This window comes from Lepisma saccharinum, chromosome 3 (genome assembly GCF_977018435.1).
Source record: "Lepisma saccharinum chromosome 3, izLepSacc3.1, whole genome shotgun sequence".
Taxonomy (NCBI): domain Eukaryota; kingdom Metazoa; phylum Arthropoda; class Insecta; order Zygentoma; family Lepismatidae; genus Lepisma; species Lepisma saccharinum.
In genome coordinates this window covers 69,979,669-70,006,194 of record NC_139231.1, presented here as the reverse complement: position 1 = coordinate 70,006,194, position 26,526 = coordinate 69,979,669, and the positions used below count along the sequence as shown (strand labels likewise).

The 26,526-nt window shown below is 30.8% G+C and overlaps 1 protein-coding gene across 1 annotated transcript in view; it reads right to left on the bottom strand.

The window, feature by feature from the left end:
- The window catches only part of Pez (protein tyrosine phosphatase non-receptor pez), a 150,221-nt gene that overhangs the window by 84,458 nt on the left and 39,237 nt on the right, over positions 1-26,526 (bottom strand). The window lies entirely within an intron of this gene.

Sequence of the window (26,526 nt, the reverse complement as noted above, 5' to 3'; positions counted from 1 at the left end):
TTGGGCAAAAAACTTCTGCACAAGATCACCAATTTTACATTACAAAATAAATAAATAAGTATCATGTATATGCCTACTTAAATATTTAATTAGATTCCTAAATTGTATTTGTGTTATTGGCTTTGGAGTCTCCAATTAGAAGCTGAACTCCGAGTATAAGCAGAGTTTCTATAAGTTTTGTTACGGCCACCGTCACTATCTGATCGGTAATACTCTATTTTATCATAACCATCACCATTGTTATTGCTCTCTCTGCATACTGTGTTTTGCACCCTTGTATCACATGATTCTTTATCATGCTGCTGTTGAATTTGATTACTAACATCAGAAGATGTTTGTTCGTTATTATTAGAAAAAGTCCTAGAATTTCTATCCTTATTTATACTATTATTTCTATTGTTTCTTTCATTTGAATTCAAATTCCTATTTTGATCCTTAGCACGTGAAACATATGCTACTCTAGCCTTATTCTTCGGATTATAATTATTCCTGTTCGTGTCATTGAACCTTGCAGAATTATTCCTAAGAGATTGAAAATTTTCAATTACTTGCAACGTTTGCTGCAATGTACGTACATTATTGATCACCATGTGTTCACTAATCCTGTGTGGTAATAATGAGGCTAACTGTGCTATCAAATGAGGTTCTTCAGCATTAGGCTGAGTAGACTTCAAAATTTTGTAGTTCTTATTTGCATATTGTAACAGGCTTACATTACTCTCTTTTGTAAAAGGAGAATTCAAAGTTTGAGTCAACTTTACTGATTTCCAGCGGTCACTCTGATAATGTGCCAAAAAAGCCTCTTTAAACTGATTCTTTACTTCTAAGTACCAAGTTCTAGCACAATCAGTTAGAAGTTTTGGTATGTACTTCAAGAATTGACTTTCTTTGATGTCATAAATATCTAGGTTTTCCTCTACTTTTTCTAAGAATTCCGATGGTGCAAAAACTATAAAGATATCCCAACAAAATGAGGGAAATGCCTCAAGTCCTGTGGTTTAATGAGAACTTTAATTTGACTCTTATTACAATTATTCAATGGAACATCTACTGAATGACTAACATTAGTTATCCAAGCACTCATTTGAGGAACTGTAACATTTACAAGCCTGCCCGTTAAGGAAGATGAAAACAGATACCTATTCACTGCTTCAAAATCAACATGGCATCTTTTATACATATCAGTGTCATTCCACCACTTTCGAATCTTTATCAGATTATATCATGATCAAAGTTCATTCAAGTCATAAAAGGCTTCTATATAACTTAAACATCCAAGTTATTATAACATTACCAAGTTTAATGCTTTAAAAGCAACAATTATTGTAGAAATATATCACCATCCCATATTGCTATATCTGTCCTTATCCTTGTTCCATCTTCAGCCCTCTTTCAAAGTCACAGACAACTAGTATTAGAGCAACTAGTTCAAGCCAGATTTTTTAGTATGTGTTATCTTCAATTGTTTTTGTTTTATATTTTTGTCCATAAGTGCTTAACAGCTTGAATGTTTGTGTTGTAAATGTACATATTTGCTCTGTTACAGCTATTTTACTATGTATATTACAATATACTTATCTAATGATTACAATTACCATTTTTTGAATGTTGATACAAAATACCAAGTATGACATCATATTATACATTGAACAATTTTAAAGAGTTGACCTTTGTATATAAACCTTGATGCCAATGCAAATGTACACAATTTCAATAAATTTAATTATAAATTTGAATGTATCATATCTTTCTTGTCTGAAAGAACACATATGATTGAAGATATTTGTTTTTCATATTGCCAGTCAAAAATAACTGTTATGACTAAATTGTTATAAATATTGCATAAATGTGGAACTTTGAACTTAGCCTAACCTTTTTCAAATGTTGTTATGACAATGTATTATTTTTATTGTCATACTGGCACTCAACAAGGGACGAACCCACAACAACGGATCTGAGCACTACTGAGACTTTTAACATATAATAATTAATATAATGCCTCTATATTTACAAACTGTTTTCATGTTTAGCATTATAATCAACTGAGTATAACTGAATATATTTTTTTTAATGAGTATAACTGAATATTTGTTTTCCAACAATAGAACAAGAACATGTTCATCATGAACCAATACAGTGCAACTACACATAGTGAATTTTTAGTACATAATGATGTTGAAAAACAAACAAAAAAAAATCAAGTTCTACATACCAACAATTATCTAATGAAGTTCCATATGAACCATTTTTACATAAAACAATGTAGCTACATAACATTTTTATTTATTATCAACCAATGAAGCACCATTAAGAGCTTCATTCTTAATCTGAGAGCATAATTTCTATATTAATCTTTATTTAGCCAAAAATATATTAATTATAATTTTCCACATGTAGAGTAGATTACCTATGGTCCAACTAAGTTTCATAAACTAGTAAAGCATAATTGGGAATTCATCCATTTATCTAGTAACATCAGCTAACAAGACAAGAATCTAAGTCCCTGCATCGAGAAGCAAACATCCTCAGATTTATGGAGTGCCGAAAATAAGATTTCTTATATCACAAATCAATTCATGCAAGAAATGTATAAATTAGATGTGCGCACAAAAATTATAAATCATAAATAACAGTTGTTCCTGAACTCACAGCGTCACGGCACGAATTTCCTATTCTGCCCTTTGTGAACACATTTTGGAGCCATAATGCATTCTAGCATTTTAAAGGAACCTACTACTTGACTTAAGCTTGGATCAACATGTTCTAGCTTCTTGTCAAGTTTATTTCTATTTGAGCCTACAATTCAACTCTTGGAATCTTAGAGCTCTAGTAAATGTTTTAAGCCACAGGTAAATCTTAGCATTAAAATCTATTATGCACATGCTATCACATTATATTATACATTTTTTGCACCCAAAATACACATAACAAAGAATATTTGTTATATTGAATTTTTCCACCGTTAATCACAACTAAGGATGAAGATATATGAATGAGGACCAATGTCGGATTACGAAGATCAACTTAAGGCAAACTCTACAGATGAATACTTCATACCTGAACTAATGTTTCAGACTCAAGGAAAGGAGCACGAAAAGTGAAAAAATTTTGACATTGACATCTGACAAACGAAAAATTATGCATAAAGTACTGTGACTCACAGTACCTCCCTTAAGCAACAGTCTAAGAGAAGAATTTAACCAACCAACCCTCATGGGTATGGTTGTAAAATGAAGCAGTATTTTTTGTTCTTCAAACCAACAAAATAAAACATATCAGTTAAGAAATCATTATCATGTTTTGCAATGATGAAGAAAATATTACATTGTGCATTTATGAAGTATGAACATATATATTGGATATGTAATCTCAGATGTATAACCCTGTCAAACATATACATGTGTATATTTGAAAGAATTTACAACCATGAATCAATTTTTGATTATCAGAATTGCTTTGAGTTTGCAATTGAGAAAATACTATCTGAAATTGTCAAATAATTAAGCAATCTGTGTCTACTCTTAATATAGATCACACTTATAGAGAATGACATCACACTGACAATACCTTGTGAAAGCTCATTACTATAATATCTTCAAGTGCAAAGATATCATATGATCATGTCAAAGTCCTTTAATATGCTGTCAAAATAAATCACAAATTAACGTTGTTATTCATTTAGAATAAAACAACTAAAATATACCTCATACCAACAAAATTTCATCCTAGTCTGTATAAATATTTTATCAATCCTAGCAAGTGCATTGATAAAATAACATATCTCTGAGGCATAATTGACTAAAACCTTTTTAACGTAGTCATGTGTGATTTCAGAAGTCATCAAAAATACATCTAACATAGCTTTAATCCAAAACATGGTAAGAATGGTTATCTCAAAAGATACTTGATACTTACGATCATTATAAATATAAGACACGTGGCTCAGAGTAATCACTTATTTAATTAAGTACATTTATATTATAACATAAATGGAACATTACATTCCCTGAAAAAACTAGTGTAACTTGTCTTAATATGTATTTTTCCTTCATAAATTTATACCCCTAAGATGTGGAAATAGTCAACCTTCAATCATCATATACAGCAGCATCATCGTGTGGCTCAGCTTGATAAGTGTATTTGAAATCATAAATACCCAACCCACCAGCACTACACGATTACTATTGGAAGAATCTAAATTTGATAAAGCACCAGAGATAAATGTGCATCATAAAAAGAAATATATATATTCATATAATAAATATTTCTACATTAAGTGTCACAATAGGACTCACTATTGCCTTTACGTGAAAACTTCACAATGCTTTCATGCAACTGTGGCATGGAATTATGAGTGACGAGCTTGGATCATCTAGTGGATGTCTCTGCTACATGTCAACTTCATAAAATATACGAGGAAACAATTCATCTTCAATTATTGACTTAACAATTCCGTAATAGCAAACAAAATAATTCTCGTATATAATCATTTTAAATGCACTTACATTCTTGGTACACTACCACTGCTTAACTAACATCTTAGGTAACATCTTTCACCAGCTATTCAAGTTTGTTACATAGATGAACTATTAAAGTGTTTTAAAATTTGCTTTTGTTGTGCATAATAATGCCAAGTTTCCCACAAACATGCGGAGTTATATTTAAGTATAATAAACTTAAATATAGTGATCATGCAACTAAACTGTGCATAAAATAAATCACAAACTTATACTACAAAATATTATATTGTATTTTTGTCCATCAAGATGAACAGTAGTACTGTGGCCAAATATACCTCCCTAGACCAACAGTCTAGAAGATACTCCCAACCAACCACCCTTTTAAGTTGATGTGCCAAGCAGTTACTACCTCTATGTAAGATATAAAAGCTAAAGAAACATCAACTTGCACTTGTCTAACTTGGGCAAAAAACTTCTGCACAAGATCACCAATTTTACATTACAAAATAAATAAATAAGTATCATGTATATGCCTACTTAAATATTTAATTAGATTCCTAAATTGTATTTGTGTTATTGGCTTTGGAGTCTCCAATTAGAAGCTGAACTCCGAGTATAAGCAGAGTTTCTATAAGTTTTGCTACGGCCACCGTCACTATCTGATCGGTAATACTCTATTTTATCATAACCATCACCATTGTTATTGCTCTCTCTGCGTACTGTGTTTTGCACCCTTGTATCACATGATTCTTTATCATGCTGCTGTTGAATTTGATTACTAACATCAGAAGATGTTTGTTCGTTATTATTAGAAAAAGTCCTAGAATTTCTATCCTTATTTATACTATTATTTCTATTGTTTCTTTCATTTGAATTCAAATTCCTATTTTGATCCTTAGCACGTGAAACATATGCTACTCTAGCCTTATTCTTCGGATTATAATTATTCCTGTTCGTGTCATTGAACCTTGCAGAATTATTCCTAAGAGATTGAAAATTTTCAATTACTTGCAACGTTTGCTGCAATGTACGTACATTATTGATCACCATGTGTTCACTAATCCTGTGTGGTAATAATGAGGCTAACTGTGCTATCAAATGAGGTTCTTCAGCATTAGGCTGAGTAGACTTCAAAATTTTGTAGTTCTTATTTGCATATTGTAACAGGCTTACATTACTCTCTTTTGTAAAAGGAGAATTCAAAGTTTGAGTCAACTTTACTGATTTCCAGCGGTCACTCTGATAATGTGCCAAAAAAGCCTCTTTAAACTGATTCTTTACTTCTAAGTACCAAGTTCTAGCACAATCAGTTAGAAGTTTTGGTATGTACTTCAAGAATTGACTTTCTTTGATGTCATAAATATCTAGGTTTTCCTCTACTTTTTCTAAGAATTCCGATGGTGCAAAAACTATAAAGATATCCCAACAAAATGAGGGAAATGCCTCAAGTCCTGTGGTTTAATGAGAACTTTAATTTGACTCTTATTACAATTATTCAATGGAACATCTACTGAATGACTAACATTAGTTATCCAAGCACTCATTTGAGGAACTGTAACATTTACAAGCCTGCCCGTTAAGGAAGATGAAAACAGATACCTATTCACTGCTTCAAAATCAACATGGCATCTTTTATACATATCAGTGTCATTCCACCACTTTCGAATCTTTATCAGATTATATCATGATCAAAGTTCATTCAAGTCATAAAAGGCTTCTATATAACTTAAACATCCAAGTTATTATAACATTACCAAGTTTAATGCTTTAAAAGCAACAATTATTGTAGAAATATATCACCATCCCATATTGCTATATCTGTCCTTATCCTTGTTCCATCTTCAGCCCTCTTTCAAAGTCACAGACAACTAGTATTAGAGCAACTAGTTCAAGCCAGATTTTTTAGTATGTGTTATCTTCAATTGTTTTTGTTTTATATTTTTGTCCATAAGTGCTTAACAGCTTGAATGTTTGTGTTGTAAATGTACATATTTGCTCTGTTACAGCTATTTTACTATGTATATTACAATATACTTATCTAATGATTACAATTACCATTTTTTGAATGTTGATACAAAATACCAAGTATGACATCATATTATACATTGAACAATTTTAAAGAGTTGACCTTTGTATATAAACCTTGATGCCAATGCAAATGTACACAATTTCAATAAATTTAATTATAAATTTGAATGTATCATATCTTTCTTGTCTGAAAGAACACATATGATTGAAGATATTTGTTTTTCATATTGCCAGTCAAAAATAACTGTTATGACTAAATTGTTATAAATATTGCATAAATGTGGAACTTTGAACTTAGCCTAACCTTTTTCAAATGTTGTTATGACAATGTATTATTTTTATTGTCATACTGGCACTCAACAAGGGACGAACCCACAACAACGGATCTGAGCACTACTGAGACTTTTAACATATAATAATTAATATAATGCCTCTATATTTACAAACTGTTTTCATGTTTAGCATTATAATCAACTGAGTATAACTGAATATATTTTTTTTAATGAGTATAACTGAATATTTGTTTTCCAACAATAGAACAAGAACATGTTCATCATGAACCAATACAGTGCAACTACACATAGTGAATTTTTAGTACATAATGATGTTGAAAAACAAACAAAAAAAAATCAAGTTCTCCATACCAACAATTATCTAATGAAGTTCCATATGAACCATTTTTACATAAAACAATGTAGCTACATAACATTTTTATTTATTATCAACCAATGAAGCACCATTAAGAGCTTCATTCTTAATCTGAGAGCATAATTTCTATATTAATCTTTATTTAGCCAAAAATATATTAATTATAATTTTCCACATGTAGAGTAGATTACCTATGGTCCAACTAAGTTTCATAAACTAGTAAAGCATAATTGGGAATTCATCCATTTATCTAGTAACATCAGCTAACAAGACAAGAATCTAAGTCCCTGCATCGAGAAGCAAACATCCTCAGATTTATGGAGTGCCGAAAATAAGATTTCTTATATCACAAATCAATTCATGCAAGAAATGTATAAATTAGATGTGCGCACAAAAATTATAAATCATAAATAACAGTTGTTCCTGAACTCACAGCGTCACGGCACGAATTTCCTATTCTGCCCTTTGTGAACACATTTTGGAGCCATAATGCATTCTAGCATTTTAAAGGAACCTACTACTTGACTTAAGCTTGGATCAACATGTTCTAGCTTCTTGTCAAGTTTATTTCTATTTGAGCCTACAATTCAACTCTTGGAATCTTAGAGCTCTAGTAAATGTTTTAAGCCACAGGTAAATCTTAGCATTAAAATCTATTATGCACATGCTATCACATTATATTATACATTTTTTGCACCCAAAATACACATAACAAAGAATATTTGTTATATTGAATTTTTCCACCGTTAATCACAACTAAGGATGAAGATATATGAATGAGGACCAATGTCGGATTACGAAGATCAACTTAAGGCAAACTCTACAGATGAATACTTCATACCTGAACTAATGTTTCAGACTCAAGGAAAGGAGCACGAAAAGTGAAAAAATTTTGACATTGACATCTGACAAACGAAAAATTATGCATAAAGTACTGTGACTCACAGTACCTCCCTTAAGCAACAGTCTAAGAGAAGAATTTAACCAACCAACCCTCATGGGTATGGTTGTAAAATGAAGCAGTATTTTTTGTTCTTCAAACCAACAAAATAAAACATATCAGTTAAGAAATCATTATCATGTTTTGCAATGATGAAGAAAATATTACATTGTGCATTTATGAAGTATGAACATATATATTGGATATGTAATCTCAGATGTATAACCCTGTCAAACATATACATGTGTATATTTGAAAGAATTTACAACCATGAATCAATTTTTGATTATCAGAATTGCTTTGAGTTTGCAATTGAGAAAATACTATCTGAAATTGTCAAATAATTAAGCAATCTGTGTCTACTCTTAATATAGATCACACTTATAGAGAATGACATCACACTGACAATACCTTGTGAAAGCTCATTACTATAATATCTTCAAGTGCAAAGATATCATATGATCATGTCAAAGTCCTTTAATATGCTGTCAAAATAAATCACAAATTAACGTTGTTATTCATTTAGAATAAAACAACTAAAATATACCTCATACCAACAAAATTTCATCCTAGTCTGTATAAATATTTTATCAATCCTAGCAAGTGCATTGATAAAATAACATATCTCTGAGGCATAATTGACTAAAACCTTTTTAACGTAGTCATGTGTGATTTCAGAAGTCATCAAAAATACATCTAACATAGCTTTAATCCAAAACATGGTAAGAATGGTTATCTCAAAAGATACTTGATACTTACGATCATTATAAATATAAGACACGTGGCTCAGAGTAATCACTTATTTAATTAAGTACATTTATATTATAACATAAATGGAACATTACATTCCCTGAAAAAACTAGTGTAACTTGTCTTAATATGTATTTTTCCTTCATAAATTTATACCCCTAAGATGTGGAAATAGTCAACCTTCAATCATCATATACAGCAGCATCATCGTGTGGCTCAGCTTGATAAGTGTATTTGAAATCATAAATACCCAACCCACCAGCACTACACGATTACTATTGGAAGAATCTAAATTTGATAAAGCACCAGAGATAAATGTGCATCATAAAAAGAAATATATATATTCATATAATAAATATTTCTACATTAAGTGTCACAATAGGACTCACTATTGCCTTTACGTGAAAACTTCACAATGCTTTCATGCAACTGTGGCATGGAATTATGAGTGACGAGCTTGGATCATCTAGTGGATGTCTCTGCTACATGTCAACTTCATAAAATATACGAGGAAACAATTCATCTTCAATTATTGACTTAACAATTCCGTAATAGCAAATAAAATAATTCTCGTATATAATCATTTTAAATGCACTTACATTCTTGGTACACTACCACTGCTTAACTAACATCTTAGGTAACATCTTTCACCAGCTATTCAAGTTTGTTACATAGATGAACTATTAAAGTGTTTTAAAATTTGCTTTTGTTGTGCATAATAATGCCAAGTTTCCCACAAACATGTGGAGTTATATTTAAGTATAATAAACTTAAATATAGTGATCATGCAACTAAACTGTGCATAAAATAAATCACAAACTTATACTTCAAAATATTATATTGTATTTTTGTCCTTCAAGATGAACAGTAGTACTGTGGCCAAATATACCTCCCTAGACCAACAGTCTAGAAGATACTCCCAACCAACCACCCTTTTAAGTTGATGTGCCAAGCAGTTACTACCTCTATGTAAGATATAAAAGCTAAAGAAACATCAACTTGCACTTGTCTAACTTGGGCAAAAAACTTCTGCACAAGATCACCAATTTTACATTACAAAATAAATAAATAAGTATCATGTATATGCCTACTTAAATATTTAATTAGATTCCTAAATTGTATTTGTGTTATTGGCTTTGGAGTCTCCAATTAGAAGCTGAACTCCGAGTATAAGCAGAGTTTCTATAAGTTTTGCTACGGCCACCGTCACTATCTGATCGGTAATACTCTATTTTATCATAACCATCACCATTGTTATTGCTCTCTCTGCGTACTGTGTTTTGCACCCTTGTATCACATGATTCTTTATCATGCTGCTGTTGAATTTGATTACTAACATCAGAAGATGTTTGTTCGTTATTATTAGAAAAAGTCCTAGAATTTCTATCCTTATTTATACTATTATTTCTATTGTTTCTTTCATTTGAATTCAAATTCCTATTTTGATCCTTAGCACGTGAAACATATGCTACTCTAGCCTTATTCTTCGGATTATAATTATTCCTGTTCGTGTCATTGAACCTTGCAGAATTATTCCTAAGAGATTGAAAATTTTCAATTACTTGCAACGTTTGCTGCAATGTACGTACATTATTGATCACCATGTGTTCACTAATCCTGTGTGGTAATAATGAGGCTAACTGTGCTATCAAATGAGGTTCTTCAGCATTAGGCTGAGTAGACTTCAAAATTTTGTAGTTCTTATTTGCATATTGTAACAGGCTTACATTACTCTCTTTTGTAAAAGGAGAATTCAAAGTTTGAGTCAACTTTACTGATTTCCAGCGGTCACTCTGATAATGTGCCAAAAAAGCCTCTTTAAACTGATTCTTTACTTCTAAGTACCAAGTTCTAGCACAATCAGTTAGAAGTTTTGGTATGTACTTCAAGAATTGACTTTCTTTGATGTCATAAATATCTAGGTTTTCCTCTACTTTTTCTAAGAATTCCGATGGTGCAAAAACTATAAAGATATCCCAACAAAATGAGGGAAATGCCTCAAGTCCTGTGGTTTAATGAGAACTTTAATTTGACTCTTATTACAATTATTCAATGGAACATCTACTGAATGACTAACATTAGTTATCCAAGCACTCATTTGAGGAACTGTAACATTTACAAGCCTGCCCGTTAAGGAAGATGAAAACAGATACCTATTCACTGCTTCAAAATCAACATGGCATCTTTTATACATATCAGTGTCATTCCACCACTTTCGAATCTTTATCAGATTATATCATGATCAAAGTTCATTCAAGTCATAAAAGGCTTCTATATAACTTAAACATCCAAGTTATTATAACATTACCAAGTTTAATGCTTTAAAAGCAACAATTATTGTAGAAATATATCACCATCCCATATTGCTATATCTGTCCTTATCCTTGTTCCATCTTCAGCCCTCTTTCAAAGTCACAGACAACTAGTATTAGAGCAACTAGTTCAAGCCAGATTTTTTAGTATGTGTTATCTTCAATTGTTTTTGTTTTATATTTTTGTCCATAAGTGCTTAACAGCTTGAATGTTTGTGTTGTAAATGTACATATTTGCTCTGATACAGCTATTTTACTATGTATATTACAATATACTTATCTAATGATTACAATTACCATTTTTTGAATGTTGATACAAAATACCAAGTATGACATCATATTATACATTGAACAATTTTAAAGAGTTGACCTTTGTATATAAACCTTGATGCCAATGCAAATGTACACAATTTCAATAAATTTAATTATAAATTTGAATGTATCATATCTTTCTTGTCTGAAAGAACACATATGATTGAAGATATTTGTTTTTCATATTGCCAGTCAAAAATAACTGTTATGACTAAATTGTTATAAATATTGCATAAATGTGGAACTTTGAACTTAGCCTAACCTTTTTCAAATGTTGTTATGACAATGTATTATTTTTATTGTCATACTGGCACTCAACAAGGGACGAACCCACAACAACGGATCTGAGCACTACTGAGACTTTTAACATATAATAATTAATATAATGCCTCTATATTTACAAACTGTTTTCATGTTTAGCATTATAATCAACTGAGTATAACTGAATATATTTTTTTTAATGAGTATAACTGAATATTTGTTTTCCAACAATAGAACAAGAACATGTTCATCATGAACCAATACAGTGCAACTACACATAGTGAATTTTTAGTACATAATGATGTTGAAAAACAAACAAAAAAAAATCAAGTTCTACATACCAACAATTATCTAATGAAGTTCCATATGAACCATTTTTACATAAAACAATGTAGCTACATAACATTTTTATTTATTATCAACCAATGAAGCACCATTAAGAGCTTCATTCTTAATCTGAGAGCATAATTTCTATATTAATCTTTATTTAGCCAAAAATATATTAATTATAATTTTCCACATGTAGAGTAGATTACCTATGGTCCAACTAAGTTTCATAAACTAGTAAAGCATAATTGGGAATTCATCCATTTATCTAGTAACATCAGCTAACAAGACAAGAATCTAAGTCCCTGCATCGAGAAGCAAACATCCTCAGATTTATGGAGTGCCGAAAATAAGATTTCTTATATCACAAATCAATTCATGCAAGAAATGTATAAATTAGATGTGCGCACAAAAATTATAAATCATAAATAACAGTTGTTCCTGAACTCACAGCGTCACGGCACGAATTTCCTATTCTGCCCTTTGTGAACACATTTTGGAGCCATAATGCATTCTAGCATTTTAAAGGAACCTACTACTTGACTTAAGCTTGGATCAACATGTTCTAGCTTCTTGTCAAGTTTATTTCTATTTGAGCCTACAATTCAACTCTTGGAATCTTAGAGCTCTAGTAAATGTTTTAAGCCACAGGTAAATCTTAGCATTAAAATCTATTATGCACATGCTATCACATTATATTATACATTTTTTGCACCCAAAATACACATAACAAAGAATATTTGTTATATTGAATTTTTCCACCGTTAATCACAACTAAGGATGAAGATATATGAATGAGGACCAATGTCGGATTACGAAGATCAACTTAAGGCAAACTCTACAGATGAATACTTCATACCTGAACTAATGTTTCAGACTCAAGGAAAGGAGCACGAAAAGTGAAAAAATTTTGACATTGACATCTGACAAACGAAAAATTATGCATAAAGTACTGTGACTCACAGTACCTCCCTTAAGCAACAGTCTAAGAGAAGAATTTAACCAACCAACCCTCATGGGTATGGTTGTAAAATGAAGCAGTATTTTTTGTTCTTCAAACCAACAAAATAAAACATATCAGTTAAGAAATCATTATCATGTTTTGCAATGATGAAGAAAATATTACATTGTGCATTTATGAAGTATGAACATATATATTGGATATGTAATCTCAGATGTATAACCCTGTCAAACATATACATGTGTATATTTGAAAGAATTTACAACCATGAATCAATTTTTGATTATCAGAATTGCTTTGAGTTTGCAATTGAGAAAATACTATCTGAAATTGTCAAATAATTAAGCAATCTGTGTCTACTCTTAATATAGATCACACTTATAGAGAATGACATCACACTGACAATACCTTGTGAAAGCTCATTACTATAATATCTTCAAGTGCAAAGATATCATATGATCATGTCAAAGTCCTTTAATATGCTGTCAAAATAAATCACAAATTAACGTTGTTATTCATTTAGAATAAAACAACTAAAATATACCTCATACCAACAAAATTTCATCCTAGTCTGTATAAATATTTTATCAATCCTAGCAAGTGCATTGATAAAATAACATATCTCTGAGGCATAATTGACTAAAACCTTTTTAACGTAGTCATGTGTGATTTCAGAAGTCATCAAAAATACATCTAACATAGCTTTAATCCAAAACATGGTAAGAATGGTTATCTCAAAAGATACTTGATACTTACGATCATTATAAATATAAGACACGTGGCTCAGAGTAATCACTTATTTAATTAAGTACATTTATATTATAACATAAATGGAACATTACATTCCCTGAAAAAACTAGTGTAACTTGTCTTAATATGTATTTTTCCTTCATAAATTTATACCCCTAAGATGTGGAAATAGTCAACCTTCAATCATCATATACAGCAGCATCATCGTGTGGCTCAGCTTGATAAGTGTATTTGAAATCATAAATACCCAACCCACCAGCACTACACGATTACTATTGGAAGAATCTAAATTTGATAAAGCACCAGAGATAAATGTGCATCATAAAAAGAAATATATATATTCATATAATAAATATTTCTACATTAAGTGTCACAATAGGACTCACTATTGCCTTTACGTGAAAACTTCACAATGCTTTCATGCAACTGTGGCATGGAATTATGAGTGACGAGCTTGGATCATCTAGTGGATGTCTCTGCTACATGTCAACTTCATAAAATATACGAGGAAACAATTCATCTTCAATTATTGACTTAACAATTCCGTAATAGCAAATAAAATAATTCTCGTATATAATCATTTTAAATGCACTTACATTCTTGGTACACTACCACTGCTTAACTAACATCTTAGGTAACATCTTTCACCAGCTATTCAAGTTTGTTACATAGATGAACTATTAAAGTGTTTTAAAATTTGCTTTTGTTGTGCATAATAATGCCAAGTTTCCCACAAACATGTGGAGTTATATTTAAGTATAATAAACTTAAATATAGTGATCATGCAACTAAACTGTGCATAAAATAAATCACAAACTTATACTTCAAAATATTATATTGTATTTTTGTCCATCAAGATGAACAGTAGTACTGTGGCCAAATATACCTCCCTAGACCAACAGTCTAGAAGATACTCCCAACCAACCACCCTTTTAAGTTGATGTGCCAAGCAGTTACTACCTCTATGTAAGATATAAAAGCTAAAGAAACATCAACTTGCACTTGTCTAACTTGGGCAAAAAACTTCTGCACAAGATCACCAATTTTACATTACAAAATAAATAAATAAGTATCATGTATATGCCTACTTAAATATTTAATTAGATTCCTAAATTGTATTTGTGTTATTGGCTTTGGAGTCTCCAATTAGAAGCTGAACTCCGAGTATAAGCAGAGTTTCTATAAGTTTTGCTACGGCCACCGTCACTATCTGATCGGTAATACTCTATTTTATCATAACCATCACCATTGTTATTGCTCTCTCTGCGTACTGTGTTTTGCACCCTTGTATCACATGATTCTTTATCATGCTGCTGTTGAATTTGATTACTAACATCAGAAGATGTTTGTTCGTTATTATTAGAAAAAGTCCTAGAATTTCTATCCTTATTTATACTATTATTTCTATTGTTTCTTTCATTTGAATTCAAATTCCTATTTTGATCCTTAGCACGTGAAACATATGCTACTCTAGCCTTATTCTTCGGATTATAATTATTCCTGTTCGTGTCATTGAACCTTGCAGAATTATTCCTAAGAGATTGAAAATTTTCAATTACTTGCAACGTTTGCTGCAATGTACGTACATTATTGATCACCATGTGTTCACTAATCCTGTGTGGTAATAATGAGGCTAACTGTGCTATCAAATGAGGTTCTTCAGCATTAGGCTGAGTAGACTTCAAAATTTTGTAGTTCTTATTTGCATATTGTAACAGGCTTACATTACTCTCTTTTGTAAAAGGAGAATTCAAAGTTTGAGTCAACTTTACTGATTTCCAGCGGTCACTCTGATAATGTGCCAAAAAAGCCTCTTTAAACTGATTCTTTACTTCTAAGTACCAAGTTCTAGCACAATCAGTTAGAAGTTTTGGTATGTACTTCAAGAATTGACTTTCTTTGATGTCATAAATATCTAGGTTTTCCTCTACTTTTTCTAAGAATTCCGATGGTGCAAAAACTATAAAGATATCCCAACAAAATGAGGGAAATGCCTCAAGTCCTGTGGTTTAATGAGAACTTTAATTTGACTCTTATTACAATTATTCAATGGAACATCTACTGAATGACTAACATTAGTTATCCAAGCACTCATTTGAGGAACTGTAACATTTACAAGCCTGCCCGTTAAGGAAGATGAAAACAGATACCTATTCACTGCTTCAAAATCAACATGGCATCTTTTATACATATCAGTGTCATTCCACCACTTTCGAATCTTTATCAGATTATATCATGATCAAAGTTCATTCAAGTCATAAAAGGCTTCTATATAACTTAAACATCCAAGTTATTATAACATTACCAAGTTTAATGCTTTAAAAGCAACAATTATTGTAGAAATATATCACCATCCCATATTGCTATATCTGTCCTTATCCTTGTTCCATCTTCAGCCCTCTTTCAAAGTCACAGACAACTAGTATTAGAGCAACTAGTTCAAGCCAGATTTTTTAGTATGTGTTATCTTCAATTGTTTTTGTTTTATATTTTTGTCCATAAGTGCTTAACAGCTTGAATGTTTGTGTTGTAAATGTACATATTTGCTCTGTTACAGCTATTTTACTATGTATATTACAATATACTTATCTAATGATTACAATTACCATTTTTTGAATGTTGATACAAAATACCAAGTATGACATCATATTATACATTGAACAATTTTAAAGAGTTGACCTTTGTATATAAACCTTGATGCCAATGCAAATGTACACAATTTCAATAAATTTAATTATAAATTTGAATGTATCATATCTTTCTTGTCTGAAAGAACACATATGATTGAAGATATTTGTTTTTCATATTGCCAGTCAAAAATAACTGTTATGACTAAATTGTTATAAATATTGCATAAATGTGGAACTTTGAACTTAGCCTAACCTTTTTCAAATGTTGTTATGACAATGTATTATTTTTATTGTCATACTGGCACTCAACAAGGGACGAACCCACAACAACGGATCTGAGCACTACTGAGACTTTTAACATATAATAATTAATATAATGCCTCTATATTTACAAACTGTTTTCATGTTTAGCATTATAATCAACTGAGTATAACTGAATATATTTTTTTTAATGAGTATAACTGAATATTTGTTTTCCAACAATAGAACAAGAACATGTTCATCATGAACCAATACAGTGCAACTACACATAGTGAATTTTTAGTACATAATGATGTTGAAAAACAAACAAAAAAAAATCAAGTTCTACATACCAACAATTATCTAATGAAGTTCCATATGAACCATTTTTACATAAAACAATGTAGCTACATAACATTTTTATTTATTATCAACCAATGAAGCACCATTAAGAGCTTCATTCTTAATCTGAGAGCATAATTTCTATATTAATCTTTATTTAGCCAAAAATATATTAATTATAATTTTCCACATGTAGAGTAGATTACCTATGGTCCAACTAAGTTTCATAAACTAGTAAAGCATAATTGGGAATTCATCCATTTATCTAGTAACATCAGCTAACAAGACAAGAATCTAAGTCCCTGCATCGAGAAGCAAACATCCTCAGATTTATGGAGTGCCGAAAATAAGATTTCTTATATCACAAATCAATTCATGCAAGAAATGTATAAATTAGATGTGCGCACAAAAATTATAAATCATAAATAACAGTTGTTCCTGAACTCACAGCGTCACGGCACGAATTTCCTATTCTGCCCTTTGTGAACACATTTTGGAGCCATAATGCATTCTAGCATTTTAAAGGAACCTACTACTTGACTTAAGCTTGGATCAACATGTTCTAGCTTCTTGTCAAGTTTATTTCTATTTGAGCCTACAATTCAACTCTTGGAATCTTAGAGCTCTAGTAAATGTTTTAAGCCACAGGTAAATCTTAGCATTAAAATCTATTATGCACATGCTATCACATTATATTATACATTTTTTGCACCCAAAATACACATAACAAAGAATATTTGTTATATTGAATTTTTCCACCGTTAATCACAACTAAGGATGAAGATATATGAATGAGGACCAATGTCGGATTACGAAGATCAACTTAAGGCAAACTCTACAGATGAATACTTCATACCTGAACTAATGTTTCAGACTCAAGGAAAGGAGCACGAAAAGTGAAAAAATTTTGACATTGACATCTGACAAACGAAAAATTATGCATAAAGTACTGTGACTCACAGTACCTCCCTTAAGCAACAGTCTAAGAGAAGAATTTAACCAACCAACCCTCATGGGTATGGTTGTAAAATGAAGCAGTATTTTTTGTTCTTCAAACCAACAAAATAAAACATATCAGTTAAGAAATCATTATCATGTTTTGCAATGATGAAGAAAATATTACATTGTGCATTTATGAAGTATGAACATATATATTGGATATGTAATCTCAGATGTATAACCCTGTCAAACATATACATGTGTATATTTGAAAGAATTTACAACCATGAATCAATTTTTGATTATCAGAATTGCTTTGAGTTTGCAATTGAGAAAATACTATCTGAAATTGTCAAATAATTAAGCAATCTGTGTCTACTCTTAATATAGATCACACTTATAGAGAATGACATCACACTGACAATACCTTGTGAAAGCTCATTACTATAATATCTTCAAGTGCAAAGATATCATATGATCATGTCAAAGTCCTTTAATATGCTGTCAAAATAAATCACAAATTAACGTTGTTATTCATTTAGAATAAAACAACTAAAATATACCTCATACCAACAAAATTTCATCCTAGTCTGTATAAATATTTTATCAATCCTAGCAAGTGCATTGATAAAATAACATATCTCTGAGGCATAATTGACTAAAACCTTTTTAACGTAGTCATGTGTGATTTCAGAAGTCATCAAAAATACATCTAACATAGCTTTAATCCAAAACATGGTAAGAATGGTTATCTCAAAAGATACTTGATACTTACGATCATTATAAATATAAGACACGTGGCTCAGAGTAATCACTTATTTAATTAAGTACATTTATATTATAACATAAATGGAACATTACATTCCCTGAAAAAACTAGTGTAACTTGTCTTAATATGTATTTTTCCTTCATAAATTTATACCCCTAAGATGTGGAAATAGTCAACCTTCAATCATCATATACAGCAGCATCATCGTGTGGCTCAGCTTGATAAGTGTATTTGAAATCATAAATACCCAACCCACCAGCACTACACGATTACTATTGGAAGAATCTAAATTTGATAAAGCACCAGAGATAAATGTGCATCATAAAAAGAAATATATATATTCATATAATAAATATTTCTACATTAAGTGTCACAATAGGACTCACTATTGCCTTTACGTGAAAACTTCACAATGCTTTCATGCAACTGTGGCATGGAATTATGAGTGACGAGCTTGGATCATCTAGTGGATGTCTCTGCTACATGTCAACTTCATAAAATATACGAGGAAACAATTCATCTTCAATTATTGACTTAACAATTCCGTAATAGCAAACAAAATAATTCTCGTATATAATCATTTTAAATGCACTTACATTCTTGGTACACTACCACTGCTTAACTAACATCTTAGGTAACATCTTTCACCAGCTATTCAAGTTTGTTACATAGATGAACTATTAAAGTGTTTTAAAATTTGCTTTTGTTGTGCATAATAATGCCAAGTTTCCCACAAACATGTGGAGTTATATTTAAGTATAATAAACTTAAATATAGTGATCATGCAACTAAACTGTGCATAAAATAAATCACAAACTTATACTACAAAATATTATATTGTATTTTTGTCCATCAAGATGAACAGTAGTACTGTGGCCAAATATACCTCCCTAGACCAACAGTCTAGAAGATACTCCCAACCAACCACCCTTTTAAGTTGATGTGCCAAGCAGTTACTACCTCTATGTAAGATATAAAAGCTAAAGAAACATCAACTTGCACTTGTCTAACTTGGGCAAAAAACTTCTGCACAAGATCACCAATTTTACATTACAAAATAAATAAATAAGTATCATGTATATGCCTACTTAAATATTTAATTAGATTCCTAAATTGTATTTGTGTTATTGGCTTTGGAGTCTCCAATTAGAAGCTGAACTCCGAGTATAAGCAGAGTTTCTATAAGTTTTGCTACGGCCACCGTCACTATCTGATCGGTAATACTCTATTTTATCATAACCATCACCATTGTTATTGCTCTCTCTGCGTACTGTGTTTTGCACCCTTGTATCACATGATTCTTTATCATGCTGCTGTTGAATTTGATTACTAACATCAGAAGATGTTTGTTCGTTATTATTAGAAAAAGTCCTAGAATTTCTATCCTTATTTATACTATTATTTCTATTGTTTCTTTCATTTGAATTCAAATTCCTATTTTGATCCTTAGCACGTGAAACATATGCTACTCTAGCCTTATTCTTCGGATTATAATTATTCCTGTTCGTGTCATTGAACCTTGCAGAATTATTCCTAAGAGATTGAAAATTTTCAATTACTTGCAACGTTTGCTGCAATGTACGTACATTATTGATCACCATGTGTTCACTAATCCTGTGTGGTAATAATGAGGCTAACTGTGCTATCAAATGAGGTTCTTCAGCATTAGGCTGAGTAGACTTCAAAATTTTGTAGTTCTTATTTGCATATTGTAACAGGCTTACATTACTCTCTTTTGTAAAAGGAGAATTCAAAGTTTGAGTCAACTTTACTGATTTCCAGCGGTCACTCTGATAATGTGCCAAAAAAGCCTCTTTAAACTGATTCTTTACTTCTAAGTACCAAGTTCTAGCACAATCAGTTAGAAGTTTTGGTATGTACTTCAAGAATTGACTTTCTTTGATGTCATAAATATCTAGGTTTTCCTCTACTTTTTCTAAGAATTCCGATGGTGCAAAAACTATAAAGATATCCCAACAAAATGAGGGAAATGCCTCAAGTCCTGTGGTTTAATGAGAACTTTAATTTGACTCTTATTACAATTATTCAATGGAACATCTACTGAATGACTAACATTAGTTATCCAAGCACTCATTTGAGGAACTGTAACATTTACAAGCCTGCCCGTTAAGGAAGATGAAAACAGATACCTATTCACTGCTTCAAAATCAACATGGCATCTTTTATACATATCAGTGTCATTCCACCACTTTCGAATCTTTATCAGATTATATCATGATCAAAGTTCATTCAAGTCATAAAAGGCTTCTATATAACTTAAACATCCAAGTTATTATAACATTACCAAGTTTAATGCTTTAAAAGCAACAATTATTGTAGAAATATATCACCATCCCATATTGCTATATCTGTCCTTATCCTTGTTCCATCTTCAGCCCTCTTTCAAAGTCACAGACAACTAGTATTAGAGCAACTAGTTCAAGCCAGATTTTTTAGTATGTGTTATCTTCAATTGTTTTTGTTTTATATTTTTGTCCATAAGTGCTTAACAGCTTGAATGTTTGTGTTGTAAATGTACATATTTGCTCTGTTACAGCTATTTTACTATGTATATTACAATATACTTATCTAATGATTACAATTACCATTTTTTGAATGTTGATACAAAATACCAAGTATGACATCATATTATACATTGAACAATTTTAAAGAGTTGACCTTTGTATATAAACCTTGATGCCAATGCAAATGTACACAATTTCAATAAATTTAATTATAAATTTGAATGTATCATATCTTTCTTGTCTGAAAGAACACATATGATTGAAGATATTTGTTTTTCATATTGCCAGTCAAAAATAACTGTTATGACTAAATTGTTATAAATATTGCATAAATGTGGAACTTTGAACTTAGCCTAACCTTTTTCAAATGTTGTTATGACAATGTATTATTTTTATTGTCATACTGGCACTCAACAAGGGACGAACCCACAACAACGGATCTGAGCACTACTGAGACTTTTAACATATAATAATTAATATAATGCCTCTATATTTACAAACTGTTTTCATGTTTAGCATTATAATCAACTGAGTATAACTGAATATATTTTTTTTAATGAGTATAACTGAATATTTGTTTTCCAACAATAGAACAAGAACATGTTCATCATGAACCAATACAGTGCAACTACACATAGTGAATTTTTAGTACATAATGATGTTGAAAAACAAACAAAAAAAAATCAAGTTCTACATACCAACAATTATCTAATGAAGTTCCATATGAACCATTTTTACATAAAACAATGTAGCTACATAACATTTTTATTTATTATCAACCAATGAAGCACCATTAAGAGCTTCATTCTTAATCTGAGAGCATAATTTCTATATTAATCTTTATTTAGCCAAAAATATATTAATTATAATTTTCCACATGTAGAGTAGATTACCTATGGTCCAACTAAGTTTCATAAACTAGTAAAGCATAATTGGGAATTCATCCATTTATCTAGTAACATCAGCTAACAAGACAAGAATCTAAGTCCCTGCATCGAGAAGCAAACATCCTCAGATTTATGGAGTGCCGAAAATAAGATTTCTTATATCACAAATCAATTCATGCAAGAAATGTATAAATTAGATGTGCGCACAAAAATTATAAATCATAAATAACAGTTGTTCCTGAACTCACAGCGTCACGGCACGAATTTCCTATTCTGCCCTTTGTGAACACATTTTGGAGCCATAATGCATTCTAGCATTTTAAAGGAACCTACTACTTGACTTAAGCTTGGATCAACATGTTCTAGCTTCTTGTCAAGTTTATTTCTATTTGAGCCTACAATTCAACTCTTGGAATCTTAGAGCTCTAGTAAATGTTTTAAGCCACAGGTAAATCTTAGCATTAAAATCTATTATGCACATGCTATCACATTATATTATACATTTTTTGCACCCAAAATACACATAACAAAGAATATTTGTTATATTGAATTTTTCCACCGTTAATCACAACTAAGGATGAAGATATATGAATGAGGACCAATGTCGGATTACGAAGATCAACTTAAGGCAAACTCTACAGATGAATACTTCATACCTGAACTAATGTTTCAGACTCAAGGAAAGGAGCACGAAAAGTGAAAAAATTTTGACATTGACATCTGACAAACGAAAAATTATGCATAAAGTACTGTGACTCACAGTACCTCCCTTAAGCAACAGTCTAAGAGAAGAATTTAACCAACCAACCCTCATGGGTATGGTTGTAAAATGAAGCAGTATTTTTTGTTCTTCAAACCAACAAAATAAAACATATCAGTTAAGAAATCATTATCATGTTTTGCAATGATGAAGAAAATATTACATTGTGCATTTATGAAGTATGAACATATATATTGGATATGTAATCTCAGATGTATAACCCTGTCAAACATATACATGTGTATATTTGAAAGAATTTACAACCATGAATCAATTTTTGATTATCAGAATTGCTTTGAGTTTGCAATTGAGAAAATACTATCTGAAATTGTCAAATAATTAAGCAATCTGTGTCTACTCTTAATATAGATCACACTTATAGAGAATGACATCACACTGACAATACCTTGTGAAAGCTCATTACTATAATATCTTCAAGTGCAAAGATATCATATGATCATGTCAAAGTCCTTTAATATGCTGTCAAAATAAATCACAAATTAACGTTGTTATTCATTTAGAATAAAACAACTAAAATATACCTCATACCAACAAAATTTCATCCTAGTCTGTATAAATATTTTATCAATCCTAGCAAGTGCATTGATAAAATAACATATCTCTGAGGCATAATTGACTAAAACCTTTTTAACGTAGTCATGTGTGATTTCAGAAGTCATCAAAAATACATCTAACATAGCTTTAATCCAAAACATGGTAAGAATGGTTATCTCAAAAGATACTTGATACTTACGATCATTATAAATATAAGACACGTGGCTCAGAGTAATCACTTATTTAATTAAGTACATTTATATTATAACATAAATGGAACATTACATTCCCTGAAAAAACTAGTGTAACTTGTCTTAATATGTATTTTTCCTTCATAAATTTATACCCCTAAGATGTGGAAATAGTCAACCTTCAATCATCATATACAGCAGCATCATCGTGTGGCTCAGCTTGATAAGTGTATTTGAAATCATAAATACCCAACCCACCAGCACTACACGATTACTATTGGAAGAATCTAAATTTGATAAAGCACCAGAGATAAATGTGCATCATAAAAAGAAATATATATATTCATATAATAAATATTTCTACATTAAGTGTCACAATAGGACTCACTATTGCCTTTACGTGAAAACTTCACAATGCTTTCATGCAACTGTGGCATGGAATTATGAGTGACGAGCTTGGATCATCTAGTGGATGTCTCTGCTACATGTCAACTTCATAAAATATACGAGGAAACAATTCATCTTCAATTATTGACTTAACAATTCCGTAATAGCAAACAAAATAATTCTCGTATATAATCATTTTAAATGCACTTACATTCTTGGTACACTACCACTGCTTAACTAACATCTTAGGTAACATCTTTCACCAGCTATTCAAGTTTGTTACATAGATGAACTATTAAAGTGTTTTAAAATTTGCTTTTGTTGTGCATAATAATGCCAAGTTTCCCACAAACATGTGGAGTTATATTTAAGTATAATAAACTTAAATATAGTGATCATGCAACTAAACTGTGCATAAAATAAATCACAAACTTATACTACAAAATATTATATTGTATTTTTGTCCATCAAGATGAACAGTAGTACTGTGGCCAAATATACCTCCCTAGACCAACAGTCTAGAAGATACTCCCAACCAACCACCCTTTTAAGTTGATGTGCCAAGCAGTTACTACCTCTATGTAAGATATAAAAGCTAAAGAAACATCAACTTGCACTTGTCTAACTTGGGCAAAAAACTTCTGCACAAGATCACCAATTTTACATTACAAAATAAATAAATAAGTATCATGTATATGCCTACTTAAATATTTAATTAGATTCCTAAATTGTATTTGTGTTATTGGCTTTGGAGTCTCCAATTAGAAGCTGAACTCCGAGTATAAGCAGAGTTTCTATAAGTTTTGCTACGGCCACCGTCACTATCTGATCGGTAATACTCTATTTTATCATAACCATCACCATTGTTATTGCTCTCTCTGCGTACTGTGTTTTGCACCCTTGTATCACATGATTCTTTATCATGCTGCTGTTGAATTTGATTACTAACATCAGAAGATGTTTGTTCGTTATTATTAGAAAAAGTCCTAGAATTTCTATCCTTATTTATACTATTATTTCTATTGTTTCTTTCATTTGAATTCAAATTCCTATTTTGATCCTTAGCACGTGAAACATATGCTACTCTAGCCTTATTCTTCGGATTATAATTATTCCTGTTCGTGTCATTGAACCTTGCAGAATTATTCCTAAGAGATTGAAAATTTTCAATTACTTGCAACGTTTGCTGCAATGTACGTACATTATTGATCACCATGTGTTCACTAATCCTGTGTGGTAATAATGAGGCTAACTGTGCTATCAAATGAGGTTCTTCAGCATTAGGCTGAGTAGACTTCAAAATTTTGTAGTTCTTATTTGCATATTGTAACAGGCTTACATTACTCTCTTTTGTAAAAGGAGAATTCAAAGTTTGAGTCAACTTTACTGATTTCCAGCGGTCACTCTGATAATGTGCCAAAAAAGCCTCTTTAAACTGATTCTTTACTTCTAAGTACCAAGTTCTAGCACAATCAGTTAGAAGTTTTGGTATGTACTTCAAGAATTGACTTTCTTTGATGTCATAAATATCTAGGTTTTCCTCTACTTTTTCTAAGAATTCCGATGGTGCAAAAACTATAAAGATATCCCAACAAAATGAGGGAAATGCCTCAAGTCCTGTGGTTTAATGAGAACTTTAATTTGACTCTTATTACAATTATTCAATGGAACATCTACTGAATGACTAACATTAGTTATCCAAGCACTCATTTGAGGAACTGTAACATTTACAAGCCTGCCCGTTAAGGAAGATGAAAACAGATACCTATTCACTGCTTCAAAATCAACATGGCATCTTTTATACATATCAGTGTCATTCCACCACTTTCGAATCTTTATCAGATTATATCATGATCAAAGTTCATTCAAGTCATAAAAGGCTTCTATATAACTTAAACATCCAAGTTATTATAACATTACCAAGTTTAATGCTTTAAAAGCAACAATTATTGTAGAAATATATCACCATCCCATATTGCTATATCTGTCCTTATCCTTGTTCCATCTTCAGCCCTCTTTCAAAGTCACAGACAACTAGTATTAGAGCAACTAGTTCAAGCCAGATTTTTTAGTATGTGTTATCTTCAATTGTTTTTGTTTTATATTTTTGTCCATAAGTGCTTAACAGCTTGAATGTTTGTGTTGTAAATGTACATATTTGCTCTGTTACAGCTATTTTACTATGTATATTACAATATACTTATCTAATGATTACAATTACCATTTTTTGAATGTTGATACAAAATACCAAGTATGACATCATATTATACATTGAACAATTTTAAAGAGTTGACCTTTGTATATAAACCTTGATGCCAATGCAAATGTACACAATTTCAATAAATTTAATTATAAATTTGAATGTATCATATCTTTCTTGTCTGAAAGAACACATATGATTGAAGATATTTGTTTTTCATATTGCCAGTCAAAAATAACTGTTATGACTAAATTGTTATAAATATTGCATAAATGTGGAACTTTGAACTTAGCCTAACCTTTTTCAAATGTTGTTATGACAATGTATTATTTTTATTGTCATACTGGCACTC